We start from the raw sequence: 15,440 nt of genomic DNA, 5'->3' as shown, positions 1-15,440 counted from the left end.
GTAAGTCTACTGAAAACAACTAAGAAAACTGGATACTAGAGAAAAAACATCTTTTAAAATGACTTACAAGCCGAGAAATTGGTAAGAAATTCTTTTATTGAGGTGAAATTCACGTAAAATGATGGAAATTAATTTTGAATTATTCTAGAAGCTTTGAAGGTGCCCACAGTTGTGACCAGTAATTCTACTCCTATGTATATTCCCTAAGTAAACTTATATACATGCTCACCAGGGGAAAGTTCACAGCAGCACCATTTACAAGAGCAAAAAACTGGAAATGATTTAAGTGTTCACTGACAGCAGAATAGATATATAAACCACAATGTACTCATTCCATGGGATTACAGTTCAGCAAAATGAAAAAACTTAAGCTACAGTCAACAATATGAACAAATCCAGGAATGAAACATTTAACAACTAGCTGGGACAGGGTTTGTATAGCCAGAAGGGATTCCGGCCACAGGACTGGAGATGGGTCCCAATACCCCCTGCTGTGCCAGGTGTAATCTCTTTAGGAAGGTGAAGGAACTTGAATAGGTTTCATGGGAGCATAGGGGGGTGGGGGGAGGAGTTAGATAAGCAGCAATTTACCACCAACTGATATGGAAATATTAATATTTCAGTTGTTTGTCAACTAGTGCAGCCTCTGGTATGCATGGGCTAACTATGAACACAAGAATATAAACAGTATGATTCCACTTATATGACATTCACAAACATGTACAACTAAAGATATGGTTTAGAGATGCAAATATAAAGGGTGAGACAATAAAGAAAAGCATGGGGAAAAGAGACAGACATGTCCAGAAAATGACTATCCCTGAAAAGGGAGGGGTGGGATGGGATGGAGAGGGGTACCACTCTTCGAAGGTAACAGTAACATTTTTTTTCTTAAATTGACTGGTGAGGACATGAGTGTTGGTCATAATATAATATGAAGAATGATTATTCTTTAAACCTTTACATACAGTATATGTGTTCTTTTGTTATCTAGTGGCTATTTCAGTAAAATTATTTAAAAGGAGTATATCAAGAAAAATTTAATAAGAAACTCTCATATCAAGTTGCTGTGGTTCCTGACATAGCTCTTCTAGGGGCTTGGTAAAAATGATCTCCTCAATTGTAATTGGTGGAACTCTAAAACCCACTTCAAATTCTACGAGCTTCTCCCCAAATCACTCCAGAAAGATTCTTGCAAGAACACCTCCAATGAGGAGCAGGAAAGCCCAACCTTCAGAGTACATTCTGCTCTGGCTCTTTTTATTAAATATAGTCATAAGCACAGTGGGGTTTGTTTTTGTTTTTTTAATCTCCTGGAATCTTCTCAAATTTTGAAATCTTTAAAATGAGGGCATGGAGCAAATGACTACATCCTGCCTCTCTTGCCTAGATTTGTTTTGTCTTTCACCATACGCTTCAGCTGTGTGATGCCCCAGTTCTCTCCATGAGATATGCTGACAGTCAGGGGAAGTGTCTAAGAGTGTATTAAATCTATATTGAGGACCAGGGAGTGGAGGGAGTTTGGGAGGTTGCATGCCTGTGTGATTTTTTTTTTACCAATTCCAGCAGCTGCTTGGCATCTGTAGACTCACCATTCACTTTTTTCAGTTATTTGTGAACCACCCCTAAGAGCCACACCACATGGCGACTCTCCTTTTCCTGAAGCACAAGTGTGAACTGTGTAGCAAAGCTACACAGCACAAGAGCAAGTCACTTAGCCAGAGAGGGAGTCTTGTCAAAGCTCCCCCTCCCAACACACTACCAGGGAAACAGAAACTCTCTGGATGTGAAACTGCTTCCTTGAGTGCAAGTTGAAAAGGCAAATTATTGGTGGCCTGTGAATAATTATGGAAACCTCTCCTCTCTGGACAGAAACCTGATTCAGAAGGAAGTCAAGAGCCTATGCAAATTTTTCTGCATTTGCAAATTTGGGAATTTGTAAAGGGTTTGAGATGCATCCGTAAAGAATGTCAAGAGTCTACTGTATTGAATCTTGACTAAGGAGATTTTTCAGAATTCTTCTTCTAATAAAATTAAGTCGGTTCATTTTTACCAGGGCTCCTCTGATTTTTTTTTTTAATACATCTTTATTGGAGTATAATTGCTCTACAATATTGTATTAGTTTCTGCTGTACAACAAAGTGAATCAGCTGTATGCATACATATATCCCCATATCCCCTCCCTCTTGAGCCTCCCTCCCACCCTCCCTATCCCACCCCTCTAGGTCATCACAAAGCACCCAGCTGATCTCCCTGTGCTATACAGCAGCTTCCCACTAGTGATCTATTTTACATATGGTAGTGTATATATGTCAGTGCTATATACACTATGTCCCAGCCTCCCCGTCACCGCCCTGTGTCCTCAAGTCCATTCCCTACGTCTGCATCTGTATTCCTGCTCTACCACTAGGTTCATCAGTACCAATTTTCTAGATTCCATATATGTGCGTTAGCATACGGTATTTGTTTTTCTCTTTCTCACTTACTTCACCCTGTATGATAGACTCTAGGTCCATCCACCTCATTACAAATAACTCAGTTTCATTCCTTTTTATGGCTGAGTAATATTCCATTGTATATATGTGCCATATCTTCTTTATCCATTCATCTGTCGATGAACATTTAGGTTGTTTCCAGGTCCTGGCTATTGTAAATAGTGCTGCAGTGAACATTGCGGTACATGTATCTTTTTGATTTATGGTTTTCTCAGAGTATATGCCCAGTAGTGGGACTGCTGGGTCGTATGGTAGTTCTACTGTTACATTTTTAAGGAACCTCCATACTGTTCTCCATGTGGCTGTATCAATTTACATCCCCACCAACAGTGCAGGAGGGTTCCCTTTTCTCCACATCTTCTCCAGCATTTATTGTTTCTAGATTTTTTGATGATGGCCATTCTGACTGGTGTGAAGTGATACCTCATTGTGGTTTTGGGGTTTTTTTGTTTGTTTTTTTTAATATATCTTTATTGGAGTATAATTGCTTTACCATGTTGTGTTATTTTCTGCTGTACAACAAAGTGAATCAGCTATATGTATATGTATACCCCCATATCCCCTCCCTCTTGCATCTCCCTCCCACCCTTCCTATCCCACCCCTCTAGGTCATCACAAAGCACTGAGCTGATCTCCCTGTGCTATGCAGCAGCTTCCCACTAGCCATCTATTTCACATTTGGTAGTGTATATATGTCAATGATACTCTCTCACTTCATCCCAGCTTACCCTTCCCCCACTGTGTCCTCAAGTCTGTTCTCCAGGTCTGCGTCTTTATTCCTGCCCTGACTCTAGGTTCATCGATACCGTTTTTTTAGATTCTACATATGTGTGTTAGCATATGGTATTTGTTTTTCTTTCTGACTTAAGTCACTCTGTATGACAGACTCTAGGTCCATCCACCTCATTACAAATAACTCAATTTCATTCCTTTTATGGCTGAGTAATATTCCATTGTATATACGTGTCACATCTTCTTTAACCATTCATCTGTCGATGGACATTTAGGTTGTTTCCAGGTCCTGGCTATTGTAAATAGTGCTGCAGTGAACACTGCGGTACATGTATCTTTTTGAATTATGGTTTTCTCAGAGTATATGCCCAGTAGTGGGATTGCTGGGTCGTATGGTAGTTCTATTTTTAGTTTTTTAAGGAACCTCCATACTGTTCTCCATAGTGACTGTATCAATTTACATTCCCACCAACAGTGCAAGAGGGTTCCCTTTTCTCCACACCTTCTCCAACATTTATTGTTTCTAGATTTTTTCATGATGGCCATTCTGACTGGTGTGAGGTGATACCTCATTGTGGTTTTGATTTGCATTTCTCTAATGATTAGTGATGTTGAGCAACCTTTGATGTGTTTGTTGGCCAACTGCATGTCTTCTTTGGAGAAATGTCTATTTAGGTCTTCTGCCCATTTTTGGATTGGGTTGTTTGTTTTTTTGATATTGAGCTGCCTGAGCTGCTTGTATATTTTGGAGATTAATCCTTTGTCAGTTGCTTGATTTGCAAATATTTTCTCCCATCCTGAGGGTTGTCTTTTCACCTTATTTATTATTTCCTTTTTTGTGCAAAAGCTTTTAAGTTTCATTAGGTCCCATTTGTTTATTTTTGTTTTTATTTCCATTACTCTAGGAGGTGGGTCAAAAAGGATCTTGCTGTGATTTATGTCATAGAGTGTTCTGCCTGTGTTTTCCTCTAAGAGTTTTATAGTGTCTGGCCTTACATTTAGGTCTTTAATCCATTTTGAGTTTATTTTTGTGTATGGTATTAGGGAGTGTTCTAATTTCATTCTTTTACATGTAGCTGTCCAGTTTTCCCAGCACCACTTATTGAAGAGGCTGTCTTTTCTCCACTGTATATTCTAGCCTCCTTTGTCAAAGATAAGGTGATCATATGTGTGTGGGTTTATTTCTGGGCCTTCTATCCTGTTCCATTGATCTATATTTCTGTTTTTGTGCCAGTACCATACTGTCTTGATTACTGTAGCATTATAGTATAGTCTGAAGTCAAGGAGCCTGATTCCTCCAGCTCCATTTTTCTTTCTCAAGATTGCTTTGGCTATTCAGAGTCTTTTGTGTTTCCATACAAATTTTAAGATTTTCTGTTCTAGTTCTGTGAAAAATGTCATTGGTAATTTGATAGGGATTGCACTGAATCTGTAGATTGCTTTGGGGAGTATAGTCATTTTTACAATGTTGATTCTTCCAATCCAAGAACATAGTATATCTCTCCATCTGTTTGTATCATCTTTGATTTCTTTCATCAGTGCCTTATAGTTTTCTGCATACAGGTCTTTTGGCTCTTTAGGTAGGTTTATTTCTAGGTATTTTATTCTTTTTGTTGCAATGGTGAATGGGATTGTTTCCTTAATTTCTCTTTCTGATTTTTCATTGTTAGTGTATAGAAATGCAAGAGATTTCTGTACATTAATTTTGTATCCTGCTACTTTACCAAATTCATTGCTTAGCTCTAGTAGTTTTCTGAGGGCATCTTTAGGATTTTCTATGTATAGTATCATGTCATCTGCAAACAGTGACAGTTCTACTTCTTCTTTTCCAAGTTGGATTCCTTTTATTTCTTTTTCTTCTCTGATTGCCATGGTTAAAACTTCCAAAACTATGTTGAATAATAGTGGTGAGAGTGGGCAACCTTGTCTTGTTCCTGATCACATTGCGGTGGCTTCTCTTGTTTTGGAGCATGGGCTCCAGGCACACGGGCTTCAGTAGTTGTGGCACGCGGGCTCAGTTGTTGTGGCATACGGGGTTAGTTGCTCTATGGCATGTGGGATCTTCCCAGCCCAGGGTTCAAACCCATGTCCTCTGCATTGGCAGGCTGATTCTTAACCACTGCGCCACCAGGGAAGTCCCTCCTCTGATCTTAAGATAGCTTCAGCATCTAATGCAAAGCCTGCAATTCCTGAATAGACTAACTTTGGTGACAGAGGCTCAGCAGAGCATGTCATGTATTTATAGCACTGGTCTTATTTTTTTCCATCTGTATTATTTGTTTATCAGCTTTTCTTTGGATCCCAGTCATGTATATTACTCTTTTTTTTTTTTTTTTAAGTTTGCTCTGAACTCCAATTCAAGGACCCATGGACATCCAGAGACTTCCCATGATTCTTGAGATTGACTTCTGTATGCTTCTCCCTGGCTTCACTGCTGAATCTAAGGGGTATTCTCAGTTCATCTCTACTGCACATCTAGATGTAAAGCTCCACCCTTTTTTTTTTTTTTTTCCAGAAGAATGCCAGCCACACCTGGTATTTTGTAGCACTTAGTAATGAGGGAAGGAATCACATCATTCATGCATGCATGGTTTTCAGGAACAGACCGGATCAATAGCCTAAGCACACATTCCCGAATGTGACCCTCCCAAAAGGGCAGCCCCTTGGAGAAAGTGGTTCAGTCACCTCCCACCACCAACCCCTACCTCCTCTGCCTTTCAAGCCCTCTGGGATTTCAGAGAATAGCGTTTTATCCATCTTATTATATCAGTATCCCTTTGCTTATATACATGGAAACTCGGGACAGTTCTGAGCACTTCTGATCATATTCAATGGCCTGTTATTGAGAGTTTCTTTTAGTAAGTTCAAAACGTTCTTCAAATAATTTACCAAAATGATGAACTTATGTGCGTCTAGAAACCGAGCAATACTCTTCTGCTACTTTTAATTAGGGCCTTCACATTTTTGACATATGCATTAAATTTAAAAATTAAATTAAATATACAGTACTCTTTAAACAGTGTCAGCATTAATTTTCCTGTACTTGTGTTTTTCCTGTTGCCTTTGTTTTGGAATAAACTATAACTAAGCAAATCGGCAGAGGGTCAAGTAAAGCTCAGGCAAAGCTTGTGTAACTCACATATCCTTACAGTTTTGAGAACCATGTCTGAATTGAGTCAACACCACAGTTTAACATGAGGGTGTTGTCATGACACCTTGAACGTTTTTTAACAGCACACTGGTGGTAGGGAGTCTATGTTCCCTACACTGACATAAGAAGCACATGCCTCTCCTGCTTCGTCTTTTCCATCATCCAGTCTCTTCCAATTAATTCCAGCATTAAAGTTGCCAAGTTGGAAGGTTCTAAATGTGTCTCTGGTCAGAGCAAGACAGGCTGAGGCTCCCATGCCTCCTTCTTAGCATTTTCTGTAACATCAAATGTTAGAACATAAGTACTATTAATTCTAGCATAATAGTTCCCTGCCAAATTTCAGCAAAAGATCGTAAAGTTCTCAATTAATTTCAACAGGGGGGCTTTATAGTTATAATATAATTTTGATCAATAAGCCCTTGGCTGTCCAGAAACCTCGGGTGAAAAAAGTCATTTGGGGTATACTTCATATTCTCATGCCTTTTGAAGCTGGACACACAAAATGCCATTTAAACTCCTCTTGATGCATATAGGTCACTGTGAGCGTCAGTTATTATGCTACAAAACAGTGTTCTGAAGACCTATCAAAATATATAAAATTTCACTGAATTGCTCACATTAAATACTTATGTCAAATAGTCTCAAAATTCTATGCTTTGAATTCCTGTGCCTTTTAAACTTTATTTTAAACTTGTTTAGTATTTCTATTTCTTACATTACTAGTACTTCTTAGTGATATTTTACAAAAGAGCTATAAGAACCCTCGTACACTACTTTATCATTCTCTTCCAATTTTCTGGGTATAATTGGCAAACTAATCATCGACCCTCTTAGAATTTTGTGTAAATGAAGAGTCCTGCAAAAGGGTATGAAATTTTCTGCAGTGAAGTTTTCCAATGATCATAATACCTGACCTGAGCTCATGGACTTATGGCATCTCTCTTGCTTTACCATTTAGGTCCCAGATGGCTAAGTGACCTCGTATAAATGTGCATTCCAGATTGTCATGGTATCATCCTAACACCCATCGGCTACAGAGCACATGTTACTTTTTAGTCCAACTCATTTACGTCTCAAGATACGTCAGTGGGCTTGGTAAGGCTACGACGGTGACACCCACTTTACAGATGAAGAACGACCTTGGTCAAGGGCTTTGGCCAAGTCTGTCCTGAAACACCAGTGCTGCCTGTTCACATAGTCGGTGTTTCCTGCCCTGCTTGCCCAGTGCATCTCAGATTTGTAAATATGCTTTGATTCCACCAGACACAGAAGGAAGGACAGCATGTCTGGGCCTCCTTGATGGGCAGCTTGGAAAACAGAGAAGAACCTGAAAGGCATCAGGGAACTCACAGAGCAAGTGAGAGACAAGTTAAAAGCTATCCAGTTGTCACACAGCTTTCTTAACATTATCTCCCATCAAGTCGGGGCCTGGAATCTGCCAGGATTTCAGACTAAATGCCTCTTCTTCTTGCTGGTACCTTTCATACACCAAGTGCCTCGATGGCTCACTTGGCAAGAACCCAAAGGCAGCACATGCTCCTCCAGTCCAAGGAGGGTGACTGCCACTGAGACAGAGCGGGCAGAGACAGTTCAGCAACAGCGCTGTTGGGGAACATCTTCATCCACTGCCACGGCGCACAACTTTGTCGCTGGCCCTTAGAGCAGACCCAGCCGGGTGCGGAGGACAGTAAAACCATCTCAGCCTCAAGGGGCCAGACTTCTTGCTAAATTAACAAGTCTGTCTAGGAGTCCTAGGCTGAGGCACCAAGGGGCGTGATAAAGGGGCCCCATGCAACAATTCTGTGTCCTGTGGGTACCTTAGCTAAACAGACAGAGTGGGGAGGAAGGAGAGAGAGCTGAGTGTCATGGACACCTTTCCCCCTCTGCCTGCAGATATCTTGATGGGACAGCTGTTCTCCTACCTTGCAAAAAAAAAAAAAAAAAATCCCACAGTGTTCAATGCAAGAATGTACAGGGTCTCCAGCAACTGCAAGTCATCAGAGCTTTAAAGAGCATATGTCGAGCAGCTCAGCCAGCATCTGGGTTCTACTCTTCAGCCCCACAGTGTAGCCCAACCCCAGAGCAAAACTGAAACTCTAAGCGTGGCAGAAACTCTTTCCCTCAGCAGGAAGTATGAAGAACAGCTAGAACCTGAAACAAATGAGCCTGGCAGTCACCCTGGATTCAGGATTCGTGTTATGCACCTAGTTAGGAACCCAGGGGTCTTGCAGGGATGATTCCAACCTTCTCCAGGATTCAAGAGGGGGGTGACATGACCAAATGCAAGTTCAGACAAGCAATGACTAGCTGAAAGGGATGTGGGAGGGTCTTTAGATCAACACCAACCCAAAGCCAATTCCACTGCTAACCCTAATGGACACGTGATCTTTGCCCCCCATGTTCTTCACATAAATTGCTCAAATCATTCCCCCTCTTCCCCACACTGTCCCTGCCCCGCTGATACACAGTTACACAAAAACATCGTAAACATAGGACCCAACTTCTTCAGTCGGGGGGCAGGGCGGGAGATGGTGGGAGTTGCTGGGGCGCACGGTCTGATCATTGGTTGAAGTTACGTAATCACGCAAACAAGGGCTGGAGACCGCTGGGTGGAGATCAATTCAGGGCACACCTCAGGCTCCCCCTTCTCCCCTCCCCCAACAACCAGAAAGCAAGCCAGTTTTAGCACAACCAAAACCTTAGCACAAGACACGGCTGGGGGGTGGCGAGCACCCGGATACTGCGGTTCCAATGCCAAGGGTGGCCGGAAACTTGAGGTGCGCGGCAGAAAAAGGGCCAGGGTACCGCTTTCCCAGCAACCAGATCCCGCAGACCCTCCTGCCGGCATCCACGACCCCCAAAGTTCAAGGGCGGGCCGAGCCAAAGAAGTAGTCCCGACCTGCGACCTGCAACGTAAACCAAAGCAGCCGCGGTCAACCAAACCCACGCCTGGCCTCCAGCGCCTCTCCAACACTTCCGTCCGAGTCTCCGCGAGTTCAGGGTGTCGGCCACGCTCAGGAGTCCTCGGGCAGCTTGCACAGTCTCGGCAGGGGCCATTCCACCAGCGGTGTTTCTCATTTTAAAGGATGGTAAAATGTGGGGCACGACTGGGAGAGGGGTAAGGCAAGAATCCCCAACAGAGTAAGAGTTTGGGTTTGGTTTGATTTTCTTTGGAGGAGGGGAGGTTGTGATTTTGCTTTAGGAACCTTTGGGGCGGGGGCTAGGAATATTTCCCCTCTGTCTGGGCACCCAGCATCCTCCGCTCTCATTTTCAGCAACACAGACGGCTCAGGGGGGTCTGAACAACCCCGGAGCCGCAGCCAGGGCAGCAGAAAAAACTGCAGGTGCTGCGGTGGACGAGGCATTAGCCCAACCGCTGGGGCTCAGAGGAGAGGGGGGCCCCACTGCGCCGGTGCCACCGGGCTGCCGAGGTGCGGGGAGCGCGCGGCGCGCAGAGGGTTACAGCCGCCGCTGCCGCCGTGATTGACGCGCGGGGGTCACTTGAGGCTCCCGCCGCTCCCCCCGGCACTGGGCCAGGGAGCCCGCTCAGCCCACCGAGGGCACCGCACGCCGCGCGGCCGCCCACCCGGCCGTTCCCGGCGCCTCCGCCACCGGACACCTCGCCCGAGAAAGGCCACGACGACATGGAATCGCAGCTCGCTATTTCACTTGCCCGTGGCGGCCGCAGGCAAAAACACAATAAATAAAATAAAGCGCGAGGCATCCCTCCGCCGAATAAAAATCCAGAGTCCCCTACCTTCGGCCTTGGGATGGCAAACTGGTCCTGTGTTCTCTGACCCACGGATCCAGCCCCTTCTTCATGAATTATTCCGGTCAGTCAGGATTTTGTGCATTTTTTTCCTGAACACCTGTTTCAAGTAAGGGGTAAAGACCTTATTGAAAGAATTGTCCTTAAAAGATAACCTGTGCACACATATGTCCATCCAGGCATGCATGCGCGTTTGTATACACACATATGTACACGAAATATACATGTACATTGAAGCACCAAACTAGGCAGTTGGATAATGGGAGAGTCGGCTGCTTGTGAGCATGCTCGCGCCGGGAACAGATCCACCCTCTGTTATTCCTCTGAATAAATATAAATCACGATCAGAAACCCAAACAGTAGCATCCCTCTTGAATTCCTGCTGCTGAAAAACACGGAATAAATGCAGCCCGCAGACACGGAATCAAATCAGCAGCTGTTTTCTGAATCCAGAGCCAACCCCTGCCTCGCCTCTCTTTTCCACTATGAGTTCAGACCTTTTTTGAAAGGGGTTTTAACCTTTTAAAGATACAGTACACCAATTATCACTTCTGAAGACCTGTCACTCCAAGCACAGGAACCCAGTCCCATGCCTAAAGCCACAGGGCAGGCTTGCTCGCAGAGATAATGATTTCATTCATCAGTGCCTTTTTACAAATATATATATAGAGAGAGAGAGACAGAGAGAGAGAGAGAGGGGGAGAGAGAGAGGGAAGGAGAGAGAGAGAGAGAGAGAGGCAGGGAAAGAGCAAAGGCAAGGCATAAAACTAGACACATTTATTGCAGTGATGAGTTCCTCAGTGACAAATCAGCATGTTATGTAAACACTACCATCCTTCACTTCTGAACACACATGTTCATGGGGTCAGACAATGCCAGGGACACTTGTCAGCACGGGTGTCACCCCTCACGAGCCCCTACCTGCTGATAAAGGACCAGGAAGCCTGCCAGGGCAGCTGAAGGAAGTGGGGGCCTCCACCAGCTCACAGTTAACCACAGGGCACTGCCATGCCCTCAAACTAAAGAATCCTCTGGCACTACTTGCAAACTATAATGTAATCTAGGACCAGATCTTGTTCCAACACATGTTTTTTTTTTTCCAGCCAGTATCTGGAATCAAAACTACCACCTGAACCTTTACAGTCTCTAACATCCAGACTTAGGCCCTTCTTCAAGATTTTGTTAACAAGCTGGTTTTGTTTGGTTGTTGGGTTTTTGTTTGTTTACTTCTTTTTTCAGGACTAGGTTAAGCATGGAGGTAGAAAACTGGGAGTGGGGCTTGAGGATAAACAACAACCCCCCTGCCCCAATGGAAAAAAAAATTATTCGTTAAGTACTTCAGCGACCCAGGTGGTGTTTATTATTCCAGTGTTGGCTTTTCAAGAGGTAGCCCTGAGAGGAAACCAGAACTCCTCACCTCACTTATGTTTGAAAGGAAGGAAAATGCAGTTTCCTTCTTTTACAGTTTCTTTTTCACCCCAGGAGCCCCAGAGCTTCAGAATGGCGCTGGCTCTGCTCCCCTGGTTCCAGGCCACCAGCAGCAACACCAGCAGCTTAGCTGAAAAGCCACCCCGATGTTCCCATAGCCGCTCTGGGCATGTCCCTCTAGCCGTAGCCTCAGAGCCCACCCTCCCTCAGCAACCACTGAAACCAATGCACTGTCACCCTCTCACCTCATCACAGCCACTGCCTGCACTGCCCCCTCCCAGACACACACACACACACACACACACACACACACACACACACACACACGCACCCTTCTCTCCCAGCTCCCAGGACTCTTTAGCAGAAAATTATCATATTTCGTGTGTCATCACCCAAGCTAGCTGGACCTGTCACTGATTGGCTGGGCACTGCCAGCCGGAAATGTCACCAGCCACACAGCTTGGAACTGGCTCTCCCGCGGCCACCTCAGACCTGAGCCCAGGAGGCTCCGTGACAAGGCGCAGACCTACCACAGGGAGCCTGTCACTCTGTCACTCCTCCCCCGGTCCGGTCCGCCCCAGGCCCTCTCCTCCTCCTGGCTGGTCTCTCTAGCCCGCCCTGGGGGAGGGGACCGCCAGGGGATGGGAGCGAGTCTCCAGCCACACTGGGAGCTGCACTGCTTCCAGCTGCAGGAGAGAGGAAGCCACTGAAATTCCTGTTCTTCTCAGCAGGTTAGGGGAAGACGTCTCCATTCGGTTTTAAAGATTTGGAGGAAGTGTTCCTACTAAGAATAGTCTCTGCTCACACTGAAAAATAAAAATTATCAGTAAGGCTGGGTGAAAACACTAATATCATATGCACTAAGGTATCATAATCATAATATCCCAAGGCTGTCAGGGAAACCGGAAGACAATTTAGTCCATCCTCTTCCCTTAAATAGAACAGCTCTTAACCCTCCAAGAAAACTCACCAGAAAAGGAGGCTTCCTAACTTGGCTAGTCAATGCCCTGTGATGCCACACAAGTGTTTCAGAGTTAAATGGTCTTTGTAGTGACCAAGCTGAATCACTTTGGCTGTAATTTAAGCTTAGTCTCTCCTGCTATATCTTTAGTCGTTTCAGTGTGACTCACCATTTAAGTCTCACCTCACTCTGTTCTCCCAGCTAAATTAAACCCTATCTCTCTGGACTGGTATGTAAAAGTTGTTTCTTAAACCTTTAATTATGCTGCTTTATTCTTTAGACTTCAGAGACAAGCCTCCCAGAGCTAGATGTAGCTGAAAGGTCATTCCATCCAGCCACGCATGTGACGCTTCACTCACCTCTACTGTTTCCACCCTGGGACTTTTGATTTGGGGGAATAGCAAAACTGGGCTCAGACATTTACTCCTTCCTTCTCCTCCAAAACACAAAACAAAAACAAAACAAAACCCCACATTTATATGACCAAAACACTAGAGGCAATGCTGGGACCCAGAGAAAGATGCCATCAATAAAGCCTACATTCTAAAGAATATGGGGAAGATATAAAGCAGATGAGATGTCGCTGAGGAAAAGCTGATTAGTGCTGATAAGTCTATGTATGATTCTGCACAGGCCCCCTAAGAAGAAAGTGCACAGGCTTCCAGAAAAAGGTCCTGGAAAACCCCAAGCTCAGAGGATCAAAGATCAGATGAGGGTCACAGGCATCGGCTCAGAGGCAAATGAAAGGACATCAGGAACTAGGCATGTTCTCTCCACACAGAACAGCAACGATTCCAGGGCGTCTTTGGAAAGTGGGAAGTTTGTCCCTAATATAGGAAGAAGTCAAAGTCTGAAAAGGGGCAGGACCACAGCTCATTTTGGTATGCCACACACACACACACACACACACACACACACACACACAAAGACAAAGAAGAAGAAAGAAAGAAAAACACAGAAAAAGAAAAAGAAATTTATAATCAAATAAGACACAAGATATAACAGAGAAATCCAGAACGTCCCATATTAGTCTCAATGAAGTTCTGGAAGGAGATGACATCATTAAGGAAGGGGAAAAGCAACAATCAAGGAAGAAATAGAAGAACATTTCCTTGAGCTGATGAAAGACTAGAGGCCTTAGATCATATGCGTCTATTGAGTGCTGAGCAGTAGGATTACTGAAAGAATACACAATTCTAGGGCTTCCCTGGTGGCGCAGTGGTTGAGAGTCTGCTGCCTGCCAATGCAGGGGACACGGGTTCGAGCCCTGGTCTGGGAGGATCCCACGTGCCGCGGAGCAACTGGGCCCGTGAGCCACAATTACTGAGCTTGCGCGTCTGGAGCCTGTGCTCCGCAACAAGAGAGGCCGCGATAATGAGAGGCCCGCGCACCGTGATGAAGAGTGGCCCCCACTTGCCGCAACTAGAGAAAGCCCTCGCACAGAAACAAAGACCCAGCACAGCCATAAATAAATAAATAAATAAATAAATAAATAAATAAATAAATAAAACTCTGCTTGAGCAAAACCAAGCTACTTTTCTCTTGCTAAAAAAAAAAAAAAAAAAAAAAAATGAATACACAATTCTAGATGCAGTCTCCTACTCCAAGAACAAAGAGAAACAACTACAGGCTTCCTGATAGGGGAGAAAAATCAGGCTGCTTAAAAGGAAAGAAAATCAGACTGACATCATACTGCACATCTGCAACACTAGGCCAAAAGACAGTGGCACAATTTTTATAAAATTCTAGGGAAATCTTATTGTAACTCGAGAATTCTACCAGCTGCCAAATTATAATGTCTCTCACATGTGATGACAAAAGAAAGACATGTTCAAAGACATAGAAATACCCTTTATTAAATTAAAAAAAAAAGATTACTGGAAGATCTGTTCCAACCAAGGAAATAAATAAGCCAGAATAATAAACTCAAGAAAAGAGAAGACATGTTATACAAGAAAATGTAATAAGGAATAAAGCCAATAAAATGTATGGTTAAGTACAAATATAATAGTTAATGTGGTTGTAAAGTTTAATTTAATTGTTAACATAAGATAGGTAGAAAGAAAGAGAGAGGATGAGAGAAAGAAATCAAGAAATCTGGAGTTAAACTTCCATATGATTTCAACCAAAAAGCTGGAAAATCTCAATGGAGATGGGTAAGGAAAATCACTAGAATGAAAAAATAGGGTGGGAGGATCATTATGGAAGGCAATTAGAACTCCATTTATCACCTCTCTTCCCAAGACCACATTAAAATGATAATAAGGATTTTTTTAAGTTCAAATACACAATGACAAAGAAAACAGTAGAAGAGCCATTAGCCAAGAAAATTGAAAAAGAAGAATAGAAGGGGACTGAATTTTTTTTTTATAAATTTACTTATTTATTTATTTATATTTGGCTGCACACAGGCTTTCTCTAGTTGCAGCGAGCAGGGGCTACTCTTCATCGCGGTGCGTGGGCTTCTCAACGCAGTGGCTTCTCTTGTTGCGGAGCACAGGCTCTAGGCACACGGGCTTCGGTATGTGTGGCACGCGGGCTCAGTAGTCGTGGCTCGCGGGCTCTAGAGTGCAGGCTCAGTAGTTGTGGCGCACAGGCTTAGTTGCTCCGTGGCATGTGGGATCTACCCGGACCAGGGCTCGAACCCATCCCCTGCATTGGCAGGCGGATTCTTAACCACTGCACCACCAGGGAAGTCAGAAGGGGACTGAATTTATCAACTATGAATATATACGCTACAGTAAATAAAACAATATAGCACAATTGCAGAAACCTAAAAATGGACGATGGAACTGAATGAAGTTAAGAAACAGCTTCAAGTATAGTGTTTGCTATGTGATAGGTGATAAAAACTGAATTTTAAATCAATGGGAGGAAAAAATGTTATTCAATAAATAGTGTCAG

At 43.7% G+C, this 15,440-nt stretch overlaps 1 protein-coding gene across 6 annotated transcripts in view; it reads right to left on the bottom strand.

Annotated features, from left to right (window-relative positions):
• Nucleotides 1-15,440, bottom strand: part of HIVEP3 (HIVEP zinc finger 3) — a 515,337-nt gene that overhangs the window by 384,255 nt on the left and 115,642 nt on the right. For all 6 annotated transcript variants that reach the window (XM_082387505.1, XM_082387507.1, XM_082387502.1 and 3 more), the window contains one exon: nt 10,136-10,247. The gene's annotated coding sequence lies outside the window, so the exon portion shown is untranslated. The remainder of the gene's footprint in view (nt 1-10,135; nt 10,248-15,440) is intronic.

The sequence above is a fragment of the Balaenoptera borealis genome (assembly GCF_965194805.1).
Source record: "Balaenoptera borealis genome assembly, chromosome: 1".
Lineage (NCBI taxonomy): Eukaryota > Metazoa > Chordata > Mammalia > Artiodactyla > Balaenopteridae > Balaenoptera > Balaenoptera borealis.
This window is presented reverse-complemented; position numbering and strand designations above follow the sequence as displayed.